We start from the raw sequence: 27,737 nt of genomic DNA, 5'->3' as shown, positions 1-27,737 counted from the left end.
GTTCCCAAACAACAATTTAATTTTTATGGATGACAATGCGCCATGTCACCTGACCACAATTGTTCGCATCGGTCAAAAGGACGTACTGGATAGTTCGAGAGAATATCTTGAATTTATGGGACAGAATGCGAGATCAGTTCATGCACAGAATCCAGCACCGGTAACGCTTTTGCAGTTGTGGACATTTACAGAGGCAGCATGGCTCAGTATTTCTACAGGGGATTTCCCATTACTTGTTGAGTCCACGCCACATCGATATCCTATCCGCCGCTATAGCTCAGTGGTCAAAGTGACGGATTGCCCTCATACGGGGTCCGCAGCTCGTGGTCGTGCGGTAGCGTTCTCGCTTCCCACGCCCGGATTCCCGGGTTCGCTTCCCGGCGGGGTCAGGGATTTTCTCTGCCTCGTGATGACTGGGTGTTGTGTGATGTCCTTAGGTTAGATAGGTTTAAGTAGTTCTAAGTTCTAGGGGACTGATGATCATAGATGTTATGTCCCATAGTGCTCAGAGCCATTTGAACCATTTTGAACCTCATACGGGCCCGGGATCGATTCCCGGCTGGGTCAGAATTTCCTCCGCTCAGGGCTGGGTGTTGTGTTGTCTTCATCATCATTTTATCCCCATTCGGCGCGCAAGTCTCCCAATGTGGCGTCGAATGTAATAAGAGCTGCACCAAGGCGGCTGGACCTACAGACCAATGACGCCAAACGCTCATTTCTATTCCTATCGATATGCTGCACTACCCCTGGCAAAAGGAGCTATCCCATGACCTTTGTAACCTCAGTGTACGCTTGGCGTACTTATCCAACACGAGGCATACTTATAAACAAGTGAATGAAAATCGAGTCATTGAGTACAGTGATTCAGTGTAAACTGAGGCTGCGACGTCCTAGACTTGCTAAGTGTAGCCCCAAGTCGTATAAATGGTGCATTAGGCACCACAAGTGGCTGAACTGTGCAGGACGTTGTCTAGAAAGCACCACAAAGGAACTCCACCGGTGAATGTCAAGTTAGAGGTCTGATACAACTGCAGAGATTTGTGCTGAAAATTCCTCTGTTTAACGAGCATGCTCAATTAACAGTGGTCGCCATCTTTAAAGTAGGATCCGATTGAATTTTCCTGAGCCTGTGCAGTTAGTCCTCTTGTTCACTGATGATAAGATTACAGGCTTTGATGAAGATAAGTTGTGTTCTGATAAGTCAGTACTAATATTAATATAGGTAATTTCGTGTCTCTAGTGACGAATAGTGAGTCAGTAATCACCAGGTCACTCGAAGTTCGTGAACGCAGTATCAAGTTCTCTATCAGGAATACATACCAAAGAACCGGGTGTATTTTCCACTACTGAATGTTCTTGTTTCTTAGCTATTTCTGGGTCTATGTTTTTTTATTGTCATTAACAATTTAAAGACAGTTAACTCTTTGAATTGCCAACGGCCCTGCGCAGTGATAACACCAGTACCTGTTAGATCACAGAAGTTAAGCGCTGTCGGGCTGGCTTAGCCCTTGGGTGGGTGAACATCCGGTCTGCCGAGCGCTGTTGGTAAGCGGGGTGCACTCAGCCCTTGTGAGGCAAACTGAGGAGCTACTTGATTTAGAAGTAGCGGCTCCGGTCTCAGAAACTGACATACGGCTGGGAGAGCAGTGTGCTGACCACGTGACTCTCCATATCAGCATTCAGTAACGCCTGTGGCCTGAGGGTGACACAACGGCCGGTCGGTACCATTGGGCCTTCATGGCCTGTTCGAAAAAAAAAACTTTGAATTAAAAATAGCTTACATTAGAACAAAATTAAGGTTACTTGACATCTTATATACTCGATCTTAACAGATAATTGCAATGTGATCATTACTGACTCATGATTACGATTCCAACCTAAATGAACAGATTGATTTTTTCTACCACGTACGAACTGTAGGGATCGATGTATGAGAGGATACACAACAATAAAGACATAATACAGTTATGTCCTGGACTGCAGGATTTCCATGCTAGAGACCATTTATTCAATTGTACATTGTTACAGAGACTGTGGTCTAATAAGCTCTTTACTACGCAGCCACAGTTACAGAATGTGTTGGAAACGGTTTTCGTCTGCCTCAATGTCAGCATGTACGCGCCGTAATATGTTCTGTCTCACACTTCACGTCAGCCAGGCTGCATCCGAACAGTGTCAAAGGCAGCATGAAGACGCTGCTCCAAAGTATCCACATCTCGAATGGGCTCTGCATTCACGATACTTTTGAGATGACCGCATAACCAGAAATCGCACGGGTTGATATCCGGTGAACGAGCAGGCCATGCAACTGTACCGCTTCGTCCGATCCATCGAACAGGGAAGACACGACTGAGAAGCGTCTGGACGTTAAAGGCGAAGTGGCCTAGAGCACCGTCATGTAGCAGCCACATAATCGTCAATGACACTTCTTCCACAAGAGTAGGCAAAGTCACAAGCGTTCCGGCCAGTTAGGCGACTTAGAAGGTAGACTGGTCCCAAGTATCCCGGTCCCCACATTCCGACTGCACCGGTGCTGATGATTCGCTGTCACCTTACCATAGGGGTTCTGCGTACTATCCCACAGATGACAGTTATAAAAGTTTAAGATACCACTCCGTATAAAGCGATCCTCATCTGTGAATGGGATACATGACACAAATCCTGGTATCGTGGTTGTCTGGTGAAAACAGTGACAAAGTTGCTCCCGATGTGGAAAATTTGTAGCTGGTAAGCCCTACACACGCTGTAAATGATAAGATTAGTAACAATTGTCATGGAGAATATTCCACACGGTCTTGCTTACCCTGTACTGGCGACCCACTGCCTGGTAGCGACATGGCGGTCGCCTTCGATAATGTTAATCACATTTTCCTCCATGTCTGACGTCCGAATATTTCGGGAAAGTCCTTCATGATTTCCTGCTTCCTGAAACGACCCTGTCTGAGATAAACGGAGGAACATTGTCGTAAACATTGAATGCTGTTGTTGTCGGCTGGGATTCGTCTCCTGATACAATCTTGCTGCCGCCGCCCGTTGCGTTTCCGTAAGTAAACACCATGTCGGCAAGCTCTCGATTTGAATACGGAACCATTGTTCACAGTCTTGTATCCCATCCACAATCGGGTGAGTCAACAAGAAAATTGAACCGGACACAACATTACCAAATACTATGGCAGGAGAGGGTGATAGGACATGACGTATGAAGAACAATAATGCGTACTGTAACTCTGGTCGCATGGTACAGCATGTATTAGACTGCAGTCTCTGTAACAAATTATGATTGAATAAGTAGTCTCCAGCATGGGAACTATGCATTTCCGGACATAAGTTCGTAAAATCTTCTTTGTTCCGTATCCTCTCATCGATCAGTCCCTACGAGTTTGCACACTGTGGAAAAAATCACCCTGAATAATATGCTTGTGATGAGAAGAAAATGCATACTGTAAATCGTATTGAAGTATACAAGAAGTCCACGTAAATTAAATGTACTTTCGAAGGACTATAAATATGTTCAACTTCTTTTTCCTAAGTATTTCTTCCCTTTAACCATTTTTGTTATTTACTCATTTCAGCATTGTTCTGTATGAAAAGGCTTATTATGGAAAGCGTCATCGAAAAGATGAGATATGGACGACCGTGAACCAAGTTTTCTGAGTTGCAGAAACGGTAGCTGAATTCGAATGAGAATTACGTCTGAAAATGGGACCTGCGTGTCACTCAGCTGATGTGTAAATTTAATGTTGATCTCATTTAATTAATTACAATTTCATTTAACATCTGTTCCAGAATATATTCAAAGGAAGTGACATTAACATGACAGCCGTCACACTTGGTTCGCTTTTGCTCAGGGTTGTTCCTAATGAAATGACAAATTTTGTTTCTGATAAAAGTTCTTGGTAGGTAGGAAAACTTATCAAACAGATCGGGAGAGAGACAATGGTTGAGACATTCTATTCTCATTTAAGACTAGCGGGGCTTAAAACCTCGTGCGACCTTCGTGAATTATGCTTTCTACTGATTACGCCTAAGCATCTCAGTAAATGGTTTGTGTGGTTGCCTAAACAGGCCACGGCCACTTGTTCATTTCACAACGAAGTTAGGCCTTAGTCGATAATGGAGTTCTGTCGATGATACTTTAAGCTTTAAAATTTTCTTTTTATTTTTTTACAGGGAACATCCAGAACATGACATCACAAATTTCAGTACATTAATGCCCAGTCCATAGGCTTCCAGCATACAGGACTCTGAATCACATTTATTTCGTAAGGTAGTTTGGGAATCTTTCCAGTGGTGATTATGTGCTTTCTAAATAATAGTCTGTGTACGTTAGAAACGTGGAGATAAAGTGACAAATGATAAAGTGATGAATGGACTAAACGCAGAAGATACTGATGGAGCAAACGATCTGTTTGGGAAAGATGATTTCTTGGAAATAAAGTAACAGATCTACGCTATTTTACTTACATATCTTTTCAACACAAGCACGCGTGTATTTCACAATGCTGTTATCGGTATCAGTCTTCCTGTGGCTACTTACAGACTGCCAATGCAAAAAAGGGGACACAAAGTTTCATTGTATGATCTGTAAAACTACCAAGTAATTATCGGCATAATGATAAAAAAGAATAATAATATTCCTAAATGCATATGACGCAAGCCGTTTCCGTTGACTTTTCAATAATACGGGAGACAGTTGTAAATGGTGATCGAGGTTTTGTGTGCGGAATTATACCATCACTTCGTCTACTTCGTGGATGATTTAATATTTAAGTTCATTTATGTGGGATGACAGTTCAATTAATTCTTAAAAAAACTTAAATTAGTAAATGTACAACAGCTGCCACCAAACAGGGCAACGCAAATCTGTTCTCACCACCCTGGAACACAGAATGCGAGCCAAACGTAACACGTAAAGTCTGGCTATCGAGTAACAGCGTCGGTGCGAAACTTTCTTCAAAAACGGGTACTCGGAGGCATGTATATAAGGCGCACTGTCCAGCCGAGGAAGAAGAAGAAAGGAAAAAATCCAGAACATGAAATGGAACACCTGACGTTCCCTCCGTACGCAAAGCAGTCCACAGCCAGCTTTGCCAGAACAATGTGCAAGCACAACATGAAAACAGTTTTCCGCTCAATAGTTAGAATCAGGGTCTTGTAAGGTTACGGGCACCTAGCATCTATACCATAAGTTGCACGTGTGGCGTGCAGTACATAGTTCATACGCAGTGATGCATCTCGCAGCGCTGTTCACAACATCTGAGGAGTGCTCGCCTAGGGCAAATCAACAACTGTGCAACGGCAGATAACAGAAGCAACAAAGGACATATCTGTTTGGTTTCGAACAGACAATGATACTATGCCCATGAAAGAATTCTGTGGCATTTCTTCCGGAGGCAACAGATTGGAGTATGTGGTCCCCTGGCTATGAAGGAAAGAATATGACATGAAAGCGACACCTCGCCTGAACATACGAGTAGGAAACCCATAGAAACTTCGCAAAAATACAACGCCACGACTCGCCTTATAACCAGAGAAGATTTAAACAACGTAAAACACTGGATAAATTTTAACAATGTTCCTTAGAAGAAGAGGAAAAAATTAGTTACGTTTATGTTCTTCACATAAATCTTACAGACTGTTGGGCAGTAGTCGATGTGTAAGACTTTCCGCTAACGTTTTGAACGATAAATAAAATAAATTCATTGTCAGTGTACCAAGTAAATTCAAGGGAAATATTTGCTTTTTAACACAGTTTTATATTCCTTATTTTTAACAGTTTGAGGGAACACGAAGCTTTGTGGCTTTGTTCAGCCCCTTTGTCACAATGGCCAGCAGATGGTATTATGCTTTGTGCTTTCAGATCTGTAACAAATGTTTACACCTCCAGCGTCTGTTTATGTATGTATAGATTCGCCGATTAAAGTTTCTTTTGCAATGAAATAGACAGCTATTTCTTAATCACGTCACTGCTATACATCTCTATGTGGTTGTAAGGTTGCTTACAAGCTCAATTTCTTATCATTTAATGAATAGTAATCAATTTTCAACATAGAAGCAATACGTATACACGTGAACAACTTTCATCTTTCTTTTCAATTTAATGTAGTTTTCGCGGTGTGTTACCTGTCCACGATAGGTGCTGTTTGCAGAGGAGAATGTCACTTACTATGGTTATTTAATGAAAAAACGCCGGTATGATTCTCTTTGTATATCGACGCCGTGTATTAACATGTGCATTTTCCAAACAGTACGGTATTATGAACATTCATGCACACCAAAAAGCGTGCAGCTTCCCTGTGTAAGTGTACCATAGTTTTGCTTTATGACGTTTGAAGACTAATTTAACTGTCTGTATTCGACAAGACCAGCTTATGTTTCTTAATGAATAAATTTAGTAGACAATTTAAGAAACTCGGAGCTTACATAGCAAAAACCTCCAATTCATCCTCGTTCAAATTCATGAATTGTAAGACTTCGTTAACTGTTGCCTAAATGTAAGCGTTGATTCTATATTAGCCGTTGCTTACTGTCCATTGGAAAAAGATTACCGAATAGCATCCCATTCGGATCTCCGGGAGGGGTTTCTCAAGGAGGAGATGACCACGAGGAAAAGACTGAATAATGAAGGAAAGGATAACATTCTACGAGCCGGGGCGTGGAATGTAGTAGGGAAACTAGAAAATCTGAAAAGTGAATTGCAAAGATTCAATCGAGATATAGTAAGGGTCGATGAAGTGAAATGGAAAGCAGGCAAGGATTCCGGGTCAGACGAGTATAGGGTAATATCAACAGCAGCAGAAAATGGTAAACGAGAGTAGGATTCGTTATGAATAGGTAGGTACGATAGAGAGTGTGTTACTGTGAACAGTTCAGTGACAGGGTTGTTCTTATCAGAATCCACAGCTACCATAACCGACGACGATAGTTCAGGTATACATGCCGACGTGGCAAGCTAGATGAAGAGGTAGAGAAAGTATATAAGTAAACTGAATGGGTAATACAGTACGTACATGGAGATGAAAATCTCTAGTACTCATGGGGGACTGCAATGCAGTTGTAGGGGAAGGAGTTGAAGAAAAGGTTACAGGAGAATATGGGCTTTTGACAAGGAATGAGATAGGAGAAAGACTAATTGAGTTCTGTAAAACATTTCAGCTAGTAATAGCGAATTCTCAGTTCAAGAAACACAAGAGGAGCAGGTATACTTGGAAAAGACCCGGTGATACGGGAAGATTTCAGTTACATTGCATCATGGTCAGGCAGAGATTCCGAAATTACATACTGCATTGGAAGGCGTACCTAGGAGCCGAAATAGACTCACACCACAATATAGTAGTGACGAAGAGTAGGCTGAAGTTTAGGACATTAGTCAGGAAGATTCAACACGCAAAGAAGTGGGATACGGAAGTTCTAAGGAATGACGAGATACACTTAAGTTCTCTAACGCCATAGATACAGCAATAAGCAACAGCTCAGTAGGCAGTACAGTTGAAGAGGAATGGAGACCTGTAACAAGGGCTATCACAAAAGTTGGAAAGAGAAACATAGGTACAAAAAGGTAACTGCGAAGAAATCATGGGTAACAGAAGAAATACTTCAGTTGATCGATGAAAGAAGGAAGTATAAAAATGGTCCGGGAAACTCAGGAATGCAGATATATATGTCGCCGAGGAATGTAATAAACAGGAAGCACAGGAAAGCTAAGACGAAATGGCTCCATGAAAAATGTGAAGAAATCGAAAAGGAATGGCTGTCGGAAGAACGAACTCAGTATACAGGAAAGTCAAAACAACCTTCGATGACATTAAAAGCAAGGTTGGTAACATTAAGAGTGTAGCGGGAATTCCACTGTTAAATGCAGAGGAGAGAGTGGATAGGTAGAAAGAATACACTGAAAGTCTCTACGAGGGGAAAGATTTGCCTGATGTGATAGAAGAAGAAACAGGAATCGATTTAGAAGAGATAGGAGATCCAGTGATAGAATTGAAAGAGCCATGGACGACTTAAGATCAAATTAGGCAGAAGGGACAGATAACATTCCATCAGAATATCTAATATCGTTGGGTGAAGTGGCAACAAAACGACGGTTCATGTTGGTGAGTAGAATGTATGAGTCTGGCGACATACCATCTTAACTTTCGGAAAAATTTCATTCACACAATTCTGAAGACTGGAAAGGTGACAAATGCGAGAATTAGCGCACAATCAGCTTAACAGCTCATGCATACAAGTCGCTGACAAGAATAATATACAGAATAACGGGAAAGAAATTGAGGATGTGGTAAATGACGATCAGCTTTGCTTTAGAAAAGGTAAAATTCGTGTGTGTGTGTGTGTGTGTGTGTGCGTGTGTGTGTGCGTGAGATCTAAGGAACCAAACTGATGAGGTCATCGGTCCCTAGAGTTACACACTAATTTAACTAACTTATGCTAAGAACAACGCACACCCATACCCGAGGGAGGACTCGACGGGACGGGCCGTACAATCCGTGACATGGTGCCTCTAACCGCATGGCCACACGATCGAATAGAAAATTTCAAGGCACCAGAGCGTCAATTCTGACGCTGCGATTGTAAATGGAAGCAAGATTAAAGGAAAATCAAGTCACGTTCATAGGATCTATTGACCTAGGAAAAGCGTTCGACAATGTAAAAGAGGCAAGATGTCCAAAATTCTGAGAAAAATAGGGGTAAGGTATAGGGATAGGCTGGTAATATAGAATATGTACAAGAGCCAAGAGGGAATAGTGAGAGTGAACGACCAAGACCGAAGTGCTCGGATTAAATAGGGTGTAAGGCAAGGACGTAGTTTTTCGGCCCTACGGCTCAATTTGGACATCGAAGAAGCAATGAAGGGATTAAAATAAATGTTCAGGAGTGGAATGAAAATTTAAGGTTAAAGAATACCAGTGATACGATTCGCTGACTACATTGCTATTCTGAGTGAAAGTGAAGAAGAATTACATGAATGGAATGAGCGATCTAGTGAATACAGAATATGGACTGAGAGCAAATCGATGAAAGACGAGATAATGAGAAGTACCAGAAATGAGAACAGTGAGAAACTTAACATCAGGATTGGTGGTCACTCAGTAGATGAAATTAAGGAATTCTGCTACCTAGGCAGTAAAATAACAAATGACGGAGCAAGGAGGACGTAAAAGCAGAATAACAATGGCAAAATGGCATTCCTGGCCAAGAGAAGTCGACTAGTAAAAAATATAGGCCTTAATTTGAGGAAGAAATTTCTAGGAATGTACGTCTGGAGTACAGCATTGTATTGTAGTGAAACATGGGCTGTCTGAACATAAGAGAATCGAAGCATTTGAGATGTGGTGCTACAGACGAATGTTGAAAATTAGGTGGACTGATAAGGTAAGGAATGAGGAAGTTCTGCGCAGAATCGGAGAGGAAAGGAACATGTGGAAAACACTGATAGGGCATCTGTTAAGACATGAGGGAGTAAATTCCATGGTGCTACAGGGAGCTGTAGAGGGCAAAAGCTGAAGAGGCAGACAGAGATTGGAATACATCGAGCAGATAACTGAGGACGTAGGTTGCAAATGCTACTCTGAGGTGAAGAGGTTGGCACAGGTGAGGAATTCGTGGCGGGTTGCAACGAACCAATCAGAAGACTGATGACCCCTCCCCTCTCCCCACCCCCCACCCCCCACCCCACAAAGAAAAACCTATAATCCTGAATACTTAATCCTGGTTACATGATGTGTTCAAATAACTCACCAGCAAGCCTGAAGTCTGGCATCACAATGCCATGTAAGACAGTTTTTACTGAAAGTGAATCGTGTTAAGTTAAGCGTCGTAGATGTTGAAACAGGCATCAGTGTCAATCAAGCTCTGGAACCAGGAAGTCTGGCTGTCGGCTTGCGGACCATGACAACGACTAGCAGGCTCTGCTGACTGATTGCCGGTTTGCTCCCGTCATACATAGCCAGGAGATTGCGGAGTTCGATTGCAAGATGGTTTTGCCAGTTGAGTCAAGAGTTTTTACTGTCCCTGAGTATAAGTTTATTATCGTGTACTCTACCACGTCAGTCCCGATGTGCTACATCATGTACCAGTTCGGCCAGCCACCGACAACTGAACGAAGAGTTGCTGCTTTCTGGAGACTAGCTGTGAAATTGCGGCTTGCATGCGTATTAATTTGTTAGATGACGATCAGCTTCATGAAAGGTGAAGACACAAGGGAGCCAGTTATGAAAGTAAGTGTGATTTTGAAAACAATATACGAGGGCAGTTCAATAAGTAATGCAACACATTTTTTTCTCGGCCAATTTTGGTTGAAAAAACCGGAAATTTCTTGTGGAATATTTTCAAACATTCCCGCTTCGTCTCGTATAGTTTCATTGACTTCCGACAGGTGGCAGCGCTGTACGGAGCTGTTAAAATGGCGTCTGTAACGGATGTGCGTTGCCAACAACGGGCAGTGATCGAGTTTCTTTTCGCGGAAAACCAGGGCATCTCAGATATTCATAGGCGCTTGCAGAATGTCTACGGTGATCTGGCAGTGGACAAAAGCACGGTGAGTCGTTGGGCAAAGCGTGTGTCATCATCGCCGCAAGGTCAAGCAAGACTGTCTGATCTCCCGCGTGCCGGCCGGCCGTGCACAGCTGTGACTCCTGCAATGGCGGAGCGTGCGAACAAACTCGTTCGAGATGATCGACGGATCACCATCAAACAACTCAGTGCTCAACTTGACATCTCTGTTGGTAGTGCTGTCACAATTGTTCACCAGTTGGGATATTCAAAGGTTTGTTCCCGCTGGGTCCCTCGTTGTCTAACCGAACACCATAAGGAGCAAAGGAGAACCATCTGTGCGTAATTGCTTGCTCGTCATGTGGCTGAGGGTGACAATTTCTTGTCAAAGATTGTTACAGGAGATGAAACATGGGTTCATCACTTCGAACCTGAAACAAAACGGCAATCAATGGAGTGGCGCCACACCCACTCCCCTACCATGAAAAAGTTTAAAGCCATACCCTCAGCCGGTAAAGTCATGGTTACAGTCTTCTGGGACGCTGAAGGGGTTATTCTGTTCGATGTCCTTCCCCATGGTCAAACGATCAACTCTGAAGTGTATTGTGCTACTCTTCAGAAATTGAAGAAACGACTTCAGCGTGTTCGTAGGCACAAAAATCTGAACGAACTTCTCCTTCTTCATGGCAATGCAAGACCTCACACAAGTCTTCGCACCCGAGAGGAGCTCACAAAACTTCAGTGGACTGTTCTTCCTCATGCACCCTACAGCCCCGATCTCGCACCGTCGGATTTCCATATGTTTGGCCCAATGAAGGACGCAATCCGTGGGAGGCACTACGCGGATGATGAAGAAGTTATTGATGCAGTACGACTTTGGCTCCGACATCGACCAGTGGAATGGTACCGTGCAGGCATACAGACCCTCATTTCAAGGTGGCGTAAGGCCGTAGCATTGAATGGAGATTACGTTGAAAAATAGTGTTGTGTAGCTAAAAGATTGGGGAATAACCTGGTGTATTTCAATGCTGAATAAAACAACCCCTGTTTCAGATAAAAAATGTGTTGCATTACTTATTGAACTGCCCTCGTATATATACCCTCATAAGAATTTTTTAATGAAGTAAAATATTCAACAATGTAAAATGGTGTAAGATGTTGGAAATTCTATTGAAGATAGGGGTAAGCTATAGCGGAAGACGAGTAATATACAGTAAGTAGAAGAACCAAGGGGGATGAATAAAAATAAACCATCAACAACGAAGTGCTCGATTAGAAAGGGATGCAGTCATTTGCCTCTACTGTTCAATCTATACATCCAAGAAGCCATGACCGAAGTAAAATGCAGGTTCAAGAATGATATTAACATTCATTGTGAAGGATATCAATGATAAGATTCGCTGGTGACATTGCTATCGTCAGCAGAATTTCAGTAGTATTACAGAACCTGTTGTATGGAATGTACAGTGAATGAGCATACACTATCAATTGAAAGTGAACCGAAGAAAGACGAAAGTGATGAGAAGTAGAACAAATGAGAAAGGCAAGAAACTTAACTTCGGAATTGAGGATCACGAATTAGAAAAATAACCAATGATGGAAGGAGCAAGGGAGAAAAAAAAGTAGAATAGCACTTTCAAGAAGAGAGTAACGAACTAGGAGAAGTCTATTAGCATCAAACATAGGCCAATAATTTGTGGAAGAAATTTCTGAGAATGTACGTTTGGAGTACAGTACTGCTTGGTAGTGAAACGCAGGCTCTGGGAAAATCGGAAAAAAGAGAAATGCAATCATAAGAAGATGAGGAATGAGAGGAGTCTTCGTAGAAACGGCGAAGAAAGAAACATGTGTAAAACACAAAGAGAAAGAACAGGACGATAAGAGAAAAAAGGCAGCATGCTAGTTCGCTCCACGATAAAAATGTTCCCTACACTAGGACGGATCAGCAGTCTGTCTAAAAACTATGCAAATCATAATCACGGTTCGTTCATCCGTGTCATTGTTTTCGTATTCGTAGATTGTCATCTGCACTAGTACTGGGAGTCATCAATACAGGGGACATTCTTTACTGCTTCTTTTTTGTCATCAGTCCGGTTTGATGCGTCCCGCCACGAATTCCCATCCTGTGCCAGTCTCTTTATCTCTGACTAGCACTTGCAACATACAGCCTCAGTTACTTCCTGGATCTATTGGAATCTCTGTCTTCCTCAACAGTTTTTATCCTCTACTGAGCTCTCTAATACCATGAGAGCTATTCCATGATGTCCTAACAGATGTTCTTTAATCCTGTCCCTTCTTCTTGATGTACATCTACATGAGTACACTGCAAATCACATTTAAACGACCGACAGAGGGTTTATCGAACCACCTCCACAATTCTCTATTATTCCAATTTCGTAAAGCGCGCGGAAAGAAAGAACGCCTAGATGTTTCCGTGCGAGCTCTGATTTCCTTTATTTTATCATGGTAATCGTTTCTCCCTATGTATGTCGGCGTCAACAAAATATTTTCGCATTCGGAGGAGTAAGTTATTGACTGGAATTTCGTGAGAGGATTCCTCCGCAAAGAAAAACGCCCTTGTTGTAATGATGTCCATCCCAAATCCTGTATCATTTCAGTGACTATCTCTCCCATATTTCGCTGTAATACAAAAGCTGCTGCCCTTCTTTGATTTTTTTCGATGTACTCCGTTAATCCTATTTGGTACGGATCCCACACCGCGCAGCAGTATTCTAGAAGAGGACGGACAAGCGTAGTGTAGGCGATCTCCTTGGTAAATCTGTTACGTTTCCTAAGTATCCTGCCAATAAAACGCACTCTTTGGTTGGCCTTCCCCACAACATTTTCTATGTGTTCCTTCCAATTTAAAGTATTAAGTTGAATTTATGACGTTTGGATTTGACTGATTTATCGTGTAACTGAAGTTTATTGGAATCCTTTTAGCACTCATGTGGATGACCTCACACATTTCGTTACTTAAGGTCAATTGCCCATTTTTGCAGCATACAAATATCTTTTGTAAATTGTTTTGCGATTTGTTTTAATCTTCTGATGACTCTACTAGTCGATAAACGACAGCGTCATCTGCAACAACCTAAGAGGGCTGCTCAGATTGTCTCTTACATCATTTATACGGATAAGGAACAGCAAAAGACCTAATACACTACCTTTGGGAACGCCAGAAATCTCTTTTGTTTTAATCGATTTCTTTTCGTTAATTACCACGAACTGTGACCTCTCTAACAGGAAATAACGTATCCTTTCACATAACTGAGACAATATTCCACAGACACGCAATTTCATTACGAGCCGCTTGTGTGGTACAGTGTGGAAACCCTTCCGGAAATACAGAAATACGGAATCAATTTTAAATCCCTTCCCGATAGCACTCAACATTACGTGCGAGTAAAGAGCTAGTTGTGTTTCACAAGAAAAATGTTTTGTATATTTGTGTTGTCTGTGTATTCGACATATGCCCTTCCTCCTCAATCCTGCGAAGAACCCCCTTCATTCGTTACCCTATGAATCCACCGAATTTTCAACGTTCTTCTGTAGCACCACTTCTCAAATGCCTCGATTCTCTTCCGTTCCGGTTTTCCCACAGTCCATGCTTCACTTCCAGACATTACTCTGTTCTACGCGTAGATTCTTAGAAATTTCCTCCTCAGACTAAGGCCTGTATTTCATACTTAAATATTTCTCTTGGGCACGAATGCTCTTTTTCGCTGTGAAAACCTGCTTCTGATTTCCAGCTTGCTGCCTAGATAGCAGAACTCCTTAAGTTCATCTACTTCGTGATGTTAAGTTTCTCGGTATTCTCATTTCTGCTACTTCTCACTGCTTTCTTCTTCGATTTCCTCTCAATCCACATTCTGTCGGTCCTCATTAGACTGTTCATTCCATTCAGCAGATTCTGCAATTCTTCTTCAATTTCACTGAGAATAGCAATGTGATCAGCACGTCGTATCATTGATATCTTTTCACCTTGCATTTTAATTCCACTCTTGAACCTTGCTTTTAATTGCATCACTGCTTCTTCAGTATGCAGACTAAACATCAGTGGCGAATGACTACATCCCTGCCTTGCACCCTTTGTAATTCGATCACTTCGTTCTTGATCTTCCACTCGTATTATTTCCTCCTGGTTCTTGAACAAATTGTATATTACTCTTATTTTCCCAAGAATTTCGTCCATTTGCCACCAATTTTACATCGTCTAACGTTTTATCCAGATCGACAGATCCTATGAACGTGTCTCGATTTTTCTTTAGTCTTGCTTCCATTATCAACTGCAAAGGCAGAATTGACTCTATGGGACCTTTACTTTTCTAAATCCAATCTGTTTGTCATCTAACACATCCTCAGTTTCCTATTCAGTTTCCCTGTATATAACTGTTGTCAGCAACTTGGATGCATGAGCTGTTAAGCTGGTTATGCGACATTTCTCGCACTTTTCAGGTCTTGTCGGTAATGTTTTCGGAAAGTCAGATGGTATATCATCAGACTCATATATTCTATACACCAACGTGAACAGTGAATTTGTTGCGACTTCGCCAGTGATTTTAGAAATTCTGATGAAATACTCTCTATCCTTTAAGCCCCATCTTGAGCTTGAGTCTTGCAGAGAGCTTTTCAATTTTGATTACAGTACTGTATCCCGAGTCTCTTCTGTATAGACTCCTGTTTCTTCTTCTATCACATGAGACAAGTCTTTCCTCTCACAGAGGCCTTCAGTGTACTCTTTCCACCTCCCCGCTCTCTTCTCTGCCTTTAACACTGGAATTTCCAACCATTGCTTTTAATTTCACCGGAGGTTGTTTTGAACTTTACTGCTTACGATGTAAAATAAGAGCACTGTGCAACCACGCAATCTCTGAGCACTGCGTCGTTTGACAAACACAAGTATATTCATTGCGATGGTTTCATTCACAGCGAGGAAGTCGTTTACAATTGAATGGCAGTACATCGGTCTGTGTTGTCCACCAATGAAATTTTTAGCCGTTTTATGTTGCACACATAAGGAATTCTACTTACTACAAATATTTCTTCAAAAAACATATTTTCTTCGTTCAAGACAAAAGTGATACGTTAAGAGAATTTATCATATAAAGTAACTCTAAACTCGAATGACGTGATACACCGACGGAACGAAAATACAGCAGACCCAGTTTCTGATTTAGGCCGGGACGGACATAAAAAGTAAGTGAATAACAGACAGTTTAGCAGATCGATGGAAGATCAACTACTGTGAAATGATAATATTGAAAGTCGTAGATTTATTACTGAGAAATGTTTTTAGGAAAGTAAGTGGGTATATGTATAAATATCTGATGGACGTTAACTGAATCGTCAGTAAATATGAGAAAACTGAAAGAGCACTTTATCAGCGTTGTAAATATTCATATCTAGAGGAAAGTACAAATTTCTGTTTTCTACCAAAGTTTATAATAAACAGTAAATGTAGGAAAATATAATAATAATAATAAAGATTGGCAGTATGGTGTGCGACAATATTGTTGAAGGATTTAAGTATTTACGGGAGAAGTACGTTCTTAATGAGGATCAACGAAGCAGGAAGTAGCAGCTGGAGTGTTCTGAAACAAGAGGTATACTTCTCTCAACAATATTAAACCAGAGCCGCAGTGAATGGAGCTGGAACCTTGTAATGAGCCTGTCTAGCTATACCGAAGTGTTTTTGGCACTTAAGAGCTTCATTTTAACCAGCTGTGCCGTTCTCTTCCCTCATACTCAGAGCCTTGTGGAGCATTCCGTATTGGCTGCCATACTGCTCTCATTCTGCCGGATTACTGCCGTTCATCCCTCCTCCCGCAGAAGACATCAAACTGGACCGACTAATGAGAGATTCGAGGATTTAAAGAAAATAGAAACTTGTTCTGAAGCACGAAAGGTACTTGAGAAATTAGGAGAGGAATGTTAATGAAACAAACACCACTATACCTACATCTACATCTACATGGATACTCTGCAAATAACATTTAAGTGCGAGGCAGAGGGTTCATGGAACCACCTTCACAATTCTCTATTATTCCAATCTCGTATAGCGCACGGAAAGAATGAACACCTATATCTTTCGGTACGAGCTCTGATTTCCCTCATGTTATCGTGGTGATCGTTCCGCCCTATGTAGGCCTGTGTCAACAATATATTTTTGCATTCGGAAGAGAAAGTTAGTGATTGGAAATTCGTGAGAAGATTCCGTCACAACGAAAAACGCCTTTCTTTTAATGATTTCCAGCCCAAATCCCGTATCATTTCTGTGACACTCTCTCCTATATTTCGCTATAATACAAAACGTGCTTTGAACTTTTTTGATGTACTCCGTCAGGCCTATCTGCTAAGGATCCCACACAGCGCAGCAGTATTCTAAAAGAGGACGGACAAGCGTAGTGTAGGCAGTCTCCTTAGTAGGTCTGTTACATTTTCTAAATGTCCTGCCAATAAAACGCAGCCTTTGGTTAGCCTTCCCGACAACATTTTCTGTGTGTTCATTCCAATTTAAGTTGTTCGTAATTGTAATACGTAGGTATTTAGTTGAATTGACGGATTTAGATTAGACTGTTTTATCGCGTAATTGAAGTTTAACGAGTTCCTTTTACTACTCATGTGGATGACCTCACACTTTTCGTTATTTAGGGTGAACCGCCACTTTTCGCAAAATTCAGACATTTTTTCTAATTCGTTTTGCAGTTTGTTTTGATCTTCTGATGACCTTATTAGTCGACAAACGACAGCGTCATCTGTAAACAACCGAAGACGGCTGCTGAGATTGTCTCCCAAATCGGTTATGTAGGTAAGGAAAACCACAGGGCCTATAACACTACCTTGAGGACCGCCTGAAATCACTTGTTTTCCTCGGTGACTTTCCGTCAATTACTACGAGCTGTGACCTCTCTGAGAGGAAATCACAAATACAGTCACATATCTGAGACGATATTCCATAAGCACGCAATATTAGTACGAACCGCTTGTATGGTACAGACTTCCGGAAATCCAGGAATGCGGAATCGACCTGAGATCCCTTGTCAACAGCACTCAGCACTTCATGTAAATAAAGAGCTAGCTGTGTTTCATAGGAACCATGTTTCCTAAACCTATGTTGACTGTGTGTCAATAGACAGTTTCCCTCAAGGTAATTCATAATGTTCGAACACAATATATGTTCTAAAATCCTACTGCATATCGACGTTAACGATATGGGCCTGTAATTTAGTGGATTACTCCTACTACCTTTCTTGAATATTGGTGTGACCTGTGCAACTTTCCAGTCATTGGGTAAGGATCTTTCGTCGAGCGAACCATTGTATATGATTGTTAAATATGGAGCTAATGCATCAGTATACTCCGAAAGGAACCTAATTGGTATACAGTCTGGACCAGAAGACTTGCTTTTATTAAGTGATTTAAGTTGCTCCACTACTCCGAGGATGTTTACTTCTACGCAACTCATGTTGGCAGCTGTTCTCGATTCGAATTCAGGAAAATTTACTTCGTCTTCTTTCGTGAAGGCATTTTGGAAGGCTGTGTTTAGTAAATCTCCTTTTGCAGCACTGTCTTCGATAGTATCTCCATTGTTATCGTGCAGAGAAGGCATTGATTGATTCTTGTCGCTAACATACTTCACATACGAGCAGAATCTCATTGGATTTTCTGCCAGGTTTCGAGACAAAGTTTCCCTATGGAAAATGTTATAGGCGTCTCACATTGAACACCGCGCTAAGTTTTAAGCTTCTGTAAAGGATCGCCAACCTTTGGGATTTTGCGTCTGTTTAAATTTGGCATGTTTATTTCGTTGTTTCTGCATCAGTGTTATAACCCGTTTTGTGTACCAAGGAGGATCAGCTCCGTCGTTTGTTACTTTATTTGGTATAATCCTCTCAATTGCTGCCGATACTATTTCTTTGAATTTAAGCCACATCTGGTATACACTTATATTATTAATTTGGAATAATTGGAGATTGTCTCTCAGGAAGGCGTCAAGTGAATTTTTATCTGCTTTTTTGAATAGGTATATTTTTCGCTTATTTTCCGAGGATTTGGGGATTACAATATTCAATATCGCTACGACCACCCTGTGTTCACTAATGCCTATATCGGTTTTGATGCTGGTTATTAACTCAGAATTATTTGTTGCTAAGAGATCAAGTGTGTTTTCACAACCGTTTACTATTAGCATGGGCTCATGAACTAACCGCTTGAAAAAATTTTCAGAGATGATATTTTATGCGTACCTCAGGAATTAAACATGTATTTTCGCCAACATATCGAGGGTAAATTAAAGTCACCACCAACTATTATCTTGTAAGTCAGGTATGTGTTTGAAATCAAACTCAAGTTTCCCTTGAACCTTTCATCAACTGTATAATCTGAATTGGGAGGTCGGTAAAAGGATACAATTATTATTTTATTCCGGTTGCCAACGATGACCTCTGCCCATACTAACTCACAGGAAGTATCTACTTCAATTTCGCGACAAGTTAAACAACTTCTAACAGCAACAAACACGCCACCGCCAACCATGTTTAGCCTATCTTTTCGGAACACCGTTAGGTTCTTTGCAAAGATTTCGGCTGAGCTTATATCCGGCTTTAGCCACCTTTTAGTGCCTATAACGATTTGAGCATTAGTGTTTTCTTTTAGCGCTTGGGGCTCTGGTACTGTCCCAACACAGCTACGATAATTTACATCTGTTATACCAATGGTTTTTGTATCTATGTTCTTCCTGTATTCAGCCTGCACCCTTTGTGACTGAAGCCCATCTTGTGTTTTCCCGACACCTTCTAACCAAAAAAACCGCCCAGCCCACGCCACACTGGTCCTGGTACCCGTGTAGCCGCCTCCTGTGTATATTGGACACCTGACCTATTCAGCGGAACCCGAAACCCAAACACTCTTTGGCGCAAGTCGAGGAATCTGCAGCCTACACGGTCGCAGAACCGTCTGAGCCTCTGATTCGGACCCTCCACTCGGCTCTCCACCAGACGTCCGCAATCGGTCCTGTCGACTATGCTGCAAATGGTCAGCCGCTCGAAACCAGAGAGAATCTCTTCTGATCCAAAGCGACACACGTCATTGGTAACGACGTGAGCAACCACCTGCAGTTGGCTGCACCCTGTGCTCTTCTTGGCACCCGGGAGGACCCTTTCCACATCTGGAATGACTCCGCCCGGTATGCACACGGAGTGCACATTGGTTTTCTGACCCTCCTTATCAGCCAAATCCCTAAGGGGCCCCAAACGCGCCTAACGTTGGAGCTCCCAACTATCTATAGTCCCACCCTCTGCGATTGTCCGGATCTTGCAGGCTGAGTGGTTTCCTACGAAACAGGACTGGCGATAGCAGCTGGCTCAGCGACAGTGTCAGCCACAGACAGCATATGGAACCTGTTTGTCAGACAAACCGGGGAGACCTTACGTGTGGCCGCCTGGGAAGTCTTTCGGCGCCTGCTTCACCCTGGAGCGACCAACCACTCGACCACAGGTGATTGGTCAGCCTCAGTGCGAGCAGTAACTGGGTTGACCACCGGTGAGGACCGATCGGAGGACTCTGACGCGCTGGACATCCGTTGGATCCCCACGGCCGACCAACAACAGTGGTGCCAAAAAATGTGCGTGAAATCTCATGGAACTTAACTGCTAAGGTCATCAGTCCCTAAGCATACACACTACTTAACCTAAATTATCCTAAGGACAAACACAGACACCCATGCCCAAGGGAGGACTGGAACCTCCGCCGGAACCAGCCACACAGTCCATGACTGCAGCGCCTTTAGACCGCTCGGCTAATCCCGCGCGGCTCAGCAGTGGTGCCCATGCACTGCCGCCTCAAGCTGTGTAACCGAAGCCATCACAGCCTGAAGCTGAGAGCGAAGTATCACCAACTCGACTCGCATCCGCACACGACAATCACAGTCCCTGTCCTTATGAAAGACCGTGGAAAACTAAACTATGCAGTTAAACGGACTGTCAGCACATGCTGCGCAACTCTAATTTAGATCCTAACGAAAACGCATGAATTGTGTCTAATAATACGCAGATATTCAAGAAGGCAGGTGAAACTAAATAATTTGCCCCTGATAAGAAACTTGTAATATATCACAAAATTGGTTTAATTTCTGACGCAAACGGAAACGCGAAAACTGTGGCTATTAGATTTTAAATTTACACGCGGAAACTGAAGAAACTAAACTATTAAAGCACACAGATGGTATAATAAAATTCTCTCCTGGTTAGGAACTTGTAAATGACACAAAAGCGGTTTACTTGTCTGTTGCTGCATCTGTTGCAGTCGGCTACTACTGTCTGACAGTTGACAAAAGGAATAAATTGATGGTTGAGAAAGGTCCTTTTTTCCATTAATAGATGTGTATGAGCCACGCACTTGATCCTCCGTCACTGCTGTTTTAACGTTAGGACTGCCATTACTTACCAGAGTACTAAGTAATTCGTTCTCAATGTATCAAAGACAAAGATATAAGTTACATCAACACAAGGGTTCACTCTACGGACATACAATATTAATCTGCACATTTCGATTTAGTCTGTGAGATTTGTACATTATAGGTGCAAATATTGCGTGCGTGATGATAAACTGCACAAACTGGGTACAAGTTGCTTATATAATTTGTCATTTGCCGTACCAGGATGTTTGTGGGTTCTACATGGTTAAGCTACTGAAAGAAGGAATGTCAAGCGTCGTACTGGAGTAAGTTGTCACGCATCAGTAAATAATTATGTATGCCGTTTGCGATGTCGCACTGTCACGGGATAATTTTTTAGTAGTGACTTCTCGGACGAGTGGCTGCGCCTCTGAAATACGGTAATGATAGCAGCAAGTGGGTGTCAAGGAACAGAAATTGTTGGTGGACACAGATACGAATGCGTCCGTTATCAGTCTGGATGTCGTTGGAAAGAGTAGACGGGGGCCCCGAATTATGTGTTACTTGAGGTTGGCGATAATAGGGTGTACTCATTGGGTACGGCAATAGTAGAGATTTCTGTCTGGAAAACGAATGCATGGAGCTGTTGTCATTCATAGGTGAAGGATATTCAGTGAATCTCAGGATAGACTTTCTCGTCGTGCTAAGATTCATCTTTTGCAACGCGGAGTGGAACTCAGTGGGACTTATTTTCAACTGGGGTAACAATTACAACTGAGACAGTGGCACAAGGTTCGCCTATCATTGGGGGTGAGATCAATTAAACTGCGTACGTTTTCAGTAATCATCGATCAGCAGGATAAGATACCAACAGGTATGGGAGAGAGAGAGTTGCTTTCAGTGGATACCGATTTGCCGAGGGTAACATGTAGTAGAACAACTCTTAAGCAGAAGAGTTCGCATTGCTTTATTAGCAGTAGTTTAATGCTTGTGACTAAAATTAACGGGTAACATATAATTCCAGTTATTGTGGATAACTTTGGCGGAGGTGAGGTGACCCTGTCAACAGATGCAATAAGAGCCTCTCTGAAAGCCTTACAAGCTAAAGACTTCGATAAGTCCAGCCTAGAGGAAAGTCACAAGCAAACCAGTGATACAGAAGTTCTGTGAGGGAAAGTAAGTCCTTAGATTAGCAGTGATCGAATGACTATTGTGATCTTATTGTTGTGTTTTAGAGATTAACTCTGTGAAAACGGAGGGTTACCAGCAACCGCACTGACGCAACAGCATATACCGACAGGAGATAGTGCAGCAAGTTGCAGGAAGCCATACTATATAACAAAGCAGCTGCAACCACTGGTAGATGAATTTATTGAACAACAACTACGGAATAGGATCTCACAACCGAGTGATAGCCCCTGGAGCACAAATATTGTCGTCATGCCAAAGAAGTCGGCGGACAGGACAGAGAAATAGAGATTTCACTGTGACTACAGATATCTAAGCGCATGAACCGTTTCGGATGCTTATCCAGACCCAAATATTACGGATGCTTTGGATAATCTGGGTCAATGGCGGTTCTTTGCAATTGTGGACTTCAGGAGTGCATACAATCAATTGGAGCTGCCACCTGAAGATAGGCCGGAAACAAAGTTTACCATCCCAGGAGGATATTTTTATTACAAACGTATGCCATTTGGGCTAAAGAACGCACTAGAAACTTCTCAGGGGTTGTTAGATGGGGTACTGACAGGATTAAAGCCAAAAACTAGTTGGTTCTCAATTATATAATCCTCTATTGGAAGGATTTACCGGAACATGTGAGACGTTTGGAGGATATCTTTTGTAGACTACCATAGGCACGTTTGACGTTAGGTATGGACGAGCGCAATTTTCAACAAACTCGGTTAAGCTATGTGGGGCATGTAATTAGTGAGCGTGGTGCACAGAACGATTCTAAAAATGGCTCTGAGCACTATGGGACTCAACTGCTGAGGTCATTAGTCCCCTAGAACTTAGAACTAGTTAAACATAACTAACCTAAGGACATCACAAACATCCATGCCCGAGGCAGGATTCGAACCTGCGACCGTAGCGGTCTTGCGGTTCCAGACCGCAGCGCCTTTAACCGCACGGCCACTTCGGCCGGCTCAGAACGATTCTCATCAGTTCAAATTATCCAATACCACAAACAACTAATTCGTTCGTTGGCCTCCGTTATACATGTATCGTGAAAGACTTGGCAAAAATAGCTGGACCCTTGAACAAACTACTAAGTAAGGGGATGAAATTCCATTGATCGCTGGAATGTCAGGAGGCATTTGAAAAATTGAAAGAAATGTTAATTCCATATCCAGTACTGGTTTTTTCCGGTTTTCGTGAAGGAGTTATTCCTTCCATCTGCGCTTCAAAAGAAGCGGTGGGTTGAGTTTTGGAACAGATGGTAGATGATCAGAAACACCCGGTAATTTACACTTTAAGGCAGTTAAACAAGGTGGAGCATAAACTGTCCAGCAACGGAGAAAGAGATGTTCGCGGTCATATATTGTGTTATGTATTTTAGGTGTTACCTGTATGGTTGAAAGTTTAAGGTCGTGACAATCCATGCCCCGCTGAAGTGGTTGCTTGGTTTGAAGGATCCACCAAGTAGATTAACTCGGTGGCCACTTAAGTCTAGTGAATTTGAGTACGAGGTAATCAACACACCAAGGAGATCACGTACGAAAGCGGATTCGTTAAGCCACGGGGTAGCGATGTTAAATACGCTAGGGAAGAGTGTTGAAGAGTGGCAGCAATCACAGGCAAGTGATAAGGAGTGAGAGGCAATTCAGTCTCAGCCACATTTCGTTATGTGTAGAACAACGAGGTGTGGATCATGTCAGGTGGTTCCAGAGGGTCTTCGGAAGGAAGTTTTGCAGCAAGCTCACGACTATATGTTGTTAGGTCATGGTGGGAGATGTACGACGGGCAGATGTGTAGCAGAGCAGTTTTGGGGGAGGAGCAGAAAGCGTGATGTGAAGCAGTATGTTAAGGACTGTGTGCCAAGCACGCATAGGGACAACAATACGCATTTGAAAGTGCCATTGCACAGTTTACCAGAGGCGTCCTGTCCAATTACTATTTTAGGATTGAATGTCCTCAGGCCATTTAATTAACACTTACAGGAAATGGGTACTTTCTCACGATCAGCGGTCATTTTCCTCAATTTTTGGCAGTGGTACCAATGCCGGCCCAACGGTCTCGTACTGTTGCGCAGGCGCTGCTAAACAACTGGATATTAAAGTTTGGGGTGCCGAAGACCATAATTATGGACCAGGGTGCGATTTTTGTCTCGGATTTAGTGGAACAACTATGCCGTGTACTGCATATACGGACTAGTTCGGACTAGTCCATTGCATCCGCAAACCATTGAGAGAACGGAGCATGCACAAGATAGCTGGAGAAATGTTATTACGTAGCTTCCAGACGTCGTGTCTGATTGGGTCACCAATGTACCTTACGTACAGTGTGCCTATAATTCAAAGGTTCATACTGCAACGGGCTTGTCGCCATTTGAGGTGACGTATAGAACGTCAGGAAAAAGTGAACAGAGGCATGGGCAAATTCCTGCAATGCTGCGTGTGACAGTGGGTAATGGACACTATTCCCTATACGTTAAAGGGAGTAAACGAAAAAATTTTTAACAAAATACCAGCGACCAGACCAGGGGTCGTTTAAATTACCTCACCGATCAATATGAAGATACAGTTCCCGACCAAAGCATCCTTCATACACGTCAGTGGCATAAATCCGTTTAAAGGAATGGTAGAGGGAGTATCACAGTTATCGCCAACCAGGAGAGTAAACTTACAAAAGGTAAAGAGAAGGAACCTGGAATTGGTGGGCAACATAACGTGCATGATGTGCCGTATAGGTTGAGATCGCGTAAGTAAGTTCTCTAACTGAAATTTGTTCTTTTCTTTATTTAGTGTATCTGGAAGTATATGTTATTGTTGCCATAGAGATATTTGTTGCTTTTTGTACGGAGTTGTTAGTTTTCTATATTGTTATTAATAATATTCTTTTTTTGGGATTGTGCTTCTCACAAGAAGGAAAGTGGGTGCAGGTGAGAACACGGGGAGTGTTGCTGAAGCCTCCAAGGAGAGGCAGGCTCATGTGGTAATGCCACGGGTAGAGTTGGAAACGTGTGTACAAGGCAACTCTATCGAGTTTGTTTCTGGGGGAAGTAAATGGGACGAGTTGTAGGAAGGAGCTTCTGCTACCCCGAACTAAATCCAGCGGGTGGGTATACATTGTTTATATTCCGTAGTGACGACGGAAAGTTTTTGGTTGAAATGCTACGATAGAGGGAGGCCGTTATTGTTGAAAAACTCGAGCTCTGGGAAAGCGGAATGATCATTAATGGCACGACTGTTGAGGATATCCGTCTTCCGTTGACGCTTACAGCCTCAACTGTTATGACAATGTTTAAGAATGCACTGTATTGGCCAGAATTGTCTCTCAGGGTATTATCCATTAGAAGTTTTACGTATTTAAATGACACATTCAATCCAGAGCTTTCGCAGTCCTTGGAAAGATTAATAGAGTCCCAACAAGTGTGAATTTCGATGGAACAAATGTGGCAGAGTGTACACCAACTCCGGGAAGAACAGGAGCTGAAAATAATAATAGTGAGATTATCGGCCACCAATTTTGGCGTGTTCATAGCAGCCTCTTGAGCACCCTATTTCTGGATAAGACGCAAAAGGTAAAGCCAGTGGACGTGTCAACACACCAATTACTGGTAGGATGGTTGACAGAATTGGTCGGGGAAGCAAGAAGTTGTAAGGTATTAATTAGTGTGTAAGGCTATGACAAGGGAGACATGGAAGTAGTAAAGTGTAAGTAGGCTATAAGTCCTGTATGGCGAATTCGCGATATTGTCGTAATATATAAATTATTAGAGTTAAGGTAGTTGAGAGGCAGCAGGATGTTGATGATTCAGCACGGATCTTCTCAGAAGAGAGGAAGTATGGTGCACCACGAAAAAGTACAGGCATGGATTTGGGGAACTCGTATAAATTTCATGCAGCTATCGCTGGAAGGTGGTAATTAAGCGACCAAAGGGCACATCGGATGGCAGGCAAAAGCAGTGTCGATATTTTGCTAATGATTCTGCGAGGCAGGTTTACGACACCGCTCCCAGGTGAGAAGCCATGGACCGGCGGGCACATACAAGTTTGAAGTAATCAGGGCAGCACAAGGTGCTGTCACACTGTGAAAAACCTATACTTTGCAGTCACAACAGCGCCTAGAATGGTTCAAATGGTTCAAATGACTCCGAAAACTTTGGGACATAACATCTGAGGTCATCCCCCTAGAACTTAGAACTGCTTAAACCTAACCAACCTAAGGACATTACACACATCCATGCCCGAGTTAGGATTCGAACCAGCGACCGTAGCGGTCGAGAGGTTCCAGACTGATGCACCTAGAACCGCTCGCCCACACCGGCCAGCTTCAGCGCATAGAAGCATGTCTGTAGTGGCCGAAGTGGGCCGAGGAAAGAGGACGTGGCAATTCATAAAGAGCACTCCACTTGTCACTTCCAGAGAAACTATGTCAGAGGCGTAGGGAAATGACGCATAAATAAGAGTCTCAAATCAGGCAGTCGTGTCAACACTCTGTCCATGTCTAGAACGGGAGAGAATGACGATTGCTTAAGTTGCAGGCCAATCACGATGACCACTGTTGATGGACATCGGCGGCCAACCGGCCCTCCGAATCTACGGCCATCCTCTGCTCCATGGACGCGGCATAGCTGTGATGGGGCGGGCCGCACCTGGGACCTGCACCGGCATGAGGAGCAAGAAGGCTGTTGGCCTCCGTTCTCTGGGAGACATAGTTCAGCGGACTGCAAGCTGCCATCCACAGGGGCGGGGCCGAGACGCTAAGTCGCGGCCTCCCAGGCGCAGTGCTGTCTGCAGTCACTGAACGTGCTACTCTGGGCAGACGACCAGAACTGCTAAGGCTAACTACAACGACAGCGGACGGCTGTATCCTTTCGGTGTTCTACATGGTGTCAATTAGCTGCGCTTGAGGGAGTGGTCAGCTGTATTTCAGGCTTCCCGTGCAGCCAACACACGCGGCAGCCTCTTAGCTGTAGCGCGATTAGCAGCGCTACGTCTGCGGTGCTGGGGACTGGACGCTGACGCAGCGGATTCCAGCATTGTCATGGGAGCTGACGCACGCACACACACTGTGCAGCGTCCCCAGTGGGGTCAGCGAAAGGCTGACTGTGCCCCTTCAATGCAATAACGTCGATGGCACACCTGCCGGTGTTTGTCCGCACGCTTCGATATGAGTCACCCCTCTCTCCCAAACCACACCTCTTGGTGGTTCTGGCATATTACAACCCCTGAGTATGGGTAACAACGAGACGCTAATAAAGTGGAGTACAGCCTCAGGAAATGAGGTTTCAGAGAAAAGTGGAACGATGTACAAAGGAAGTTAGAAAAAGGAATGAAGATATAAGAAACGATTTAGGATGTATAATATAAAAGAAAAATAAAAGTAAAATAGGAGAAAACAGAAGAACATCCAAACCGTACGGGTGCCAGGGGATTACTGGTAATGGCACTCAGTCATAAATGCACTAGAAGGATAAATGTGGAAAGACCATGCCAGAGATGGAGTACAGTAATGGCCATTTGAGTAGTAAGTAAAGTGAAGAAGAAGATGACTTGTGTCTCATCACATGATGAGCATGCGAAACTGAAAATGAAAAAAAAGAAACCACTTCAAAATGTGGTTGATGACATTTTGCTTCAGAGAAATCTGAGCACAAATTCATCTGCATCCATTTTGT

The sequence above is a fragment of the Schistocerca nitens genome, chromosome 1 (genome assembly GCF_023898315.1).
Source record: "Schistocerca nitens isolate TAMUIC-IGC-003100 chromosome 1, iqSchNite1.1, whole genome shotgun sequence".
In the NCBI taxonomy this organism is placed as follows: domain Eukaryota; kingdom Metazoa; phylum Arthropoda; class Insecta; order Orthoptera; family Acrididae; genus Schistocerca; species Schistocerca nitens.
This window is presented reverse-complemented; position numbering follows the sequence as displayed.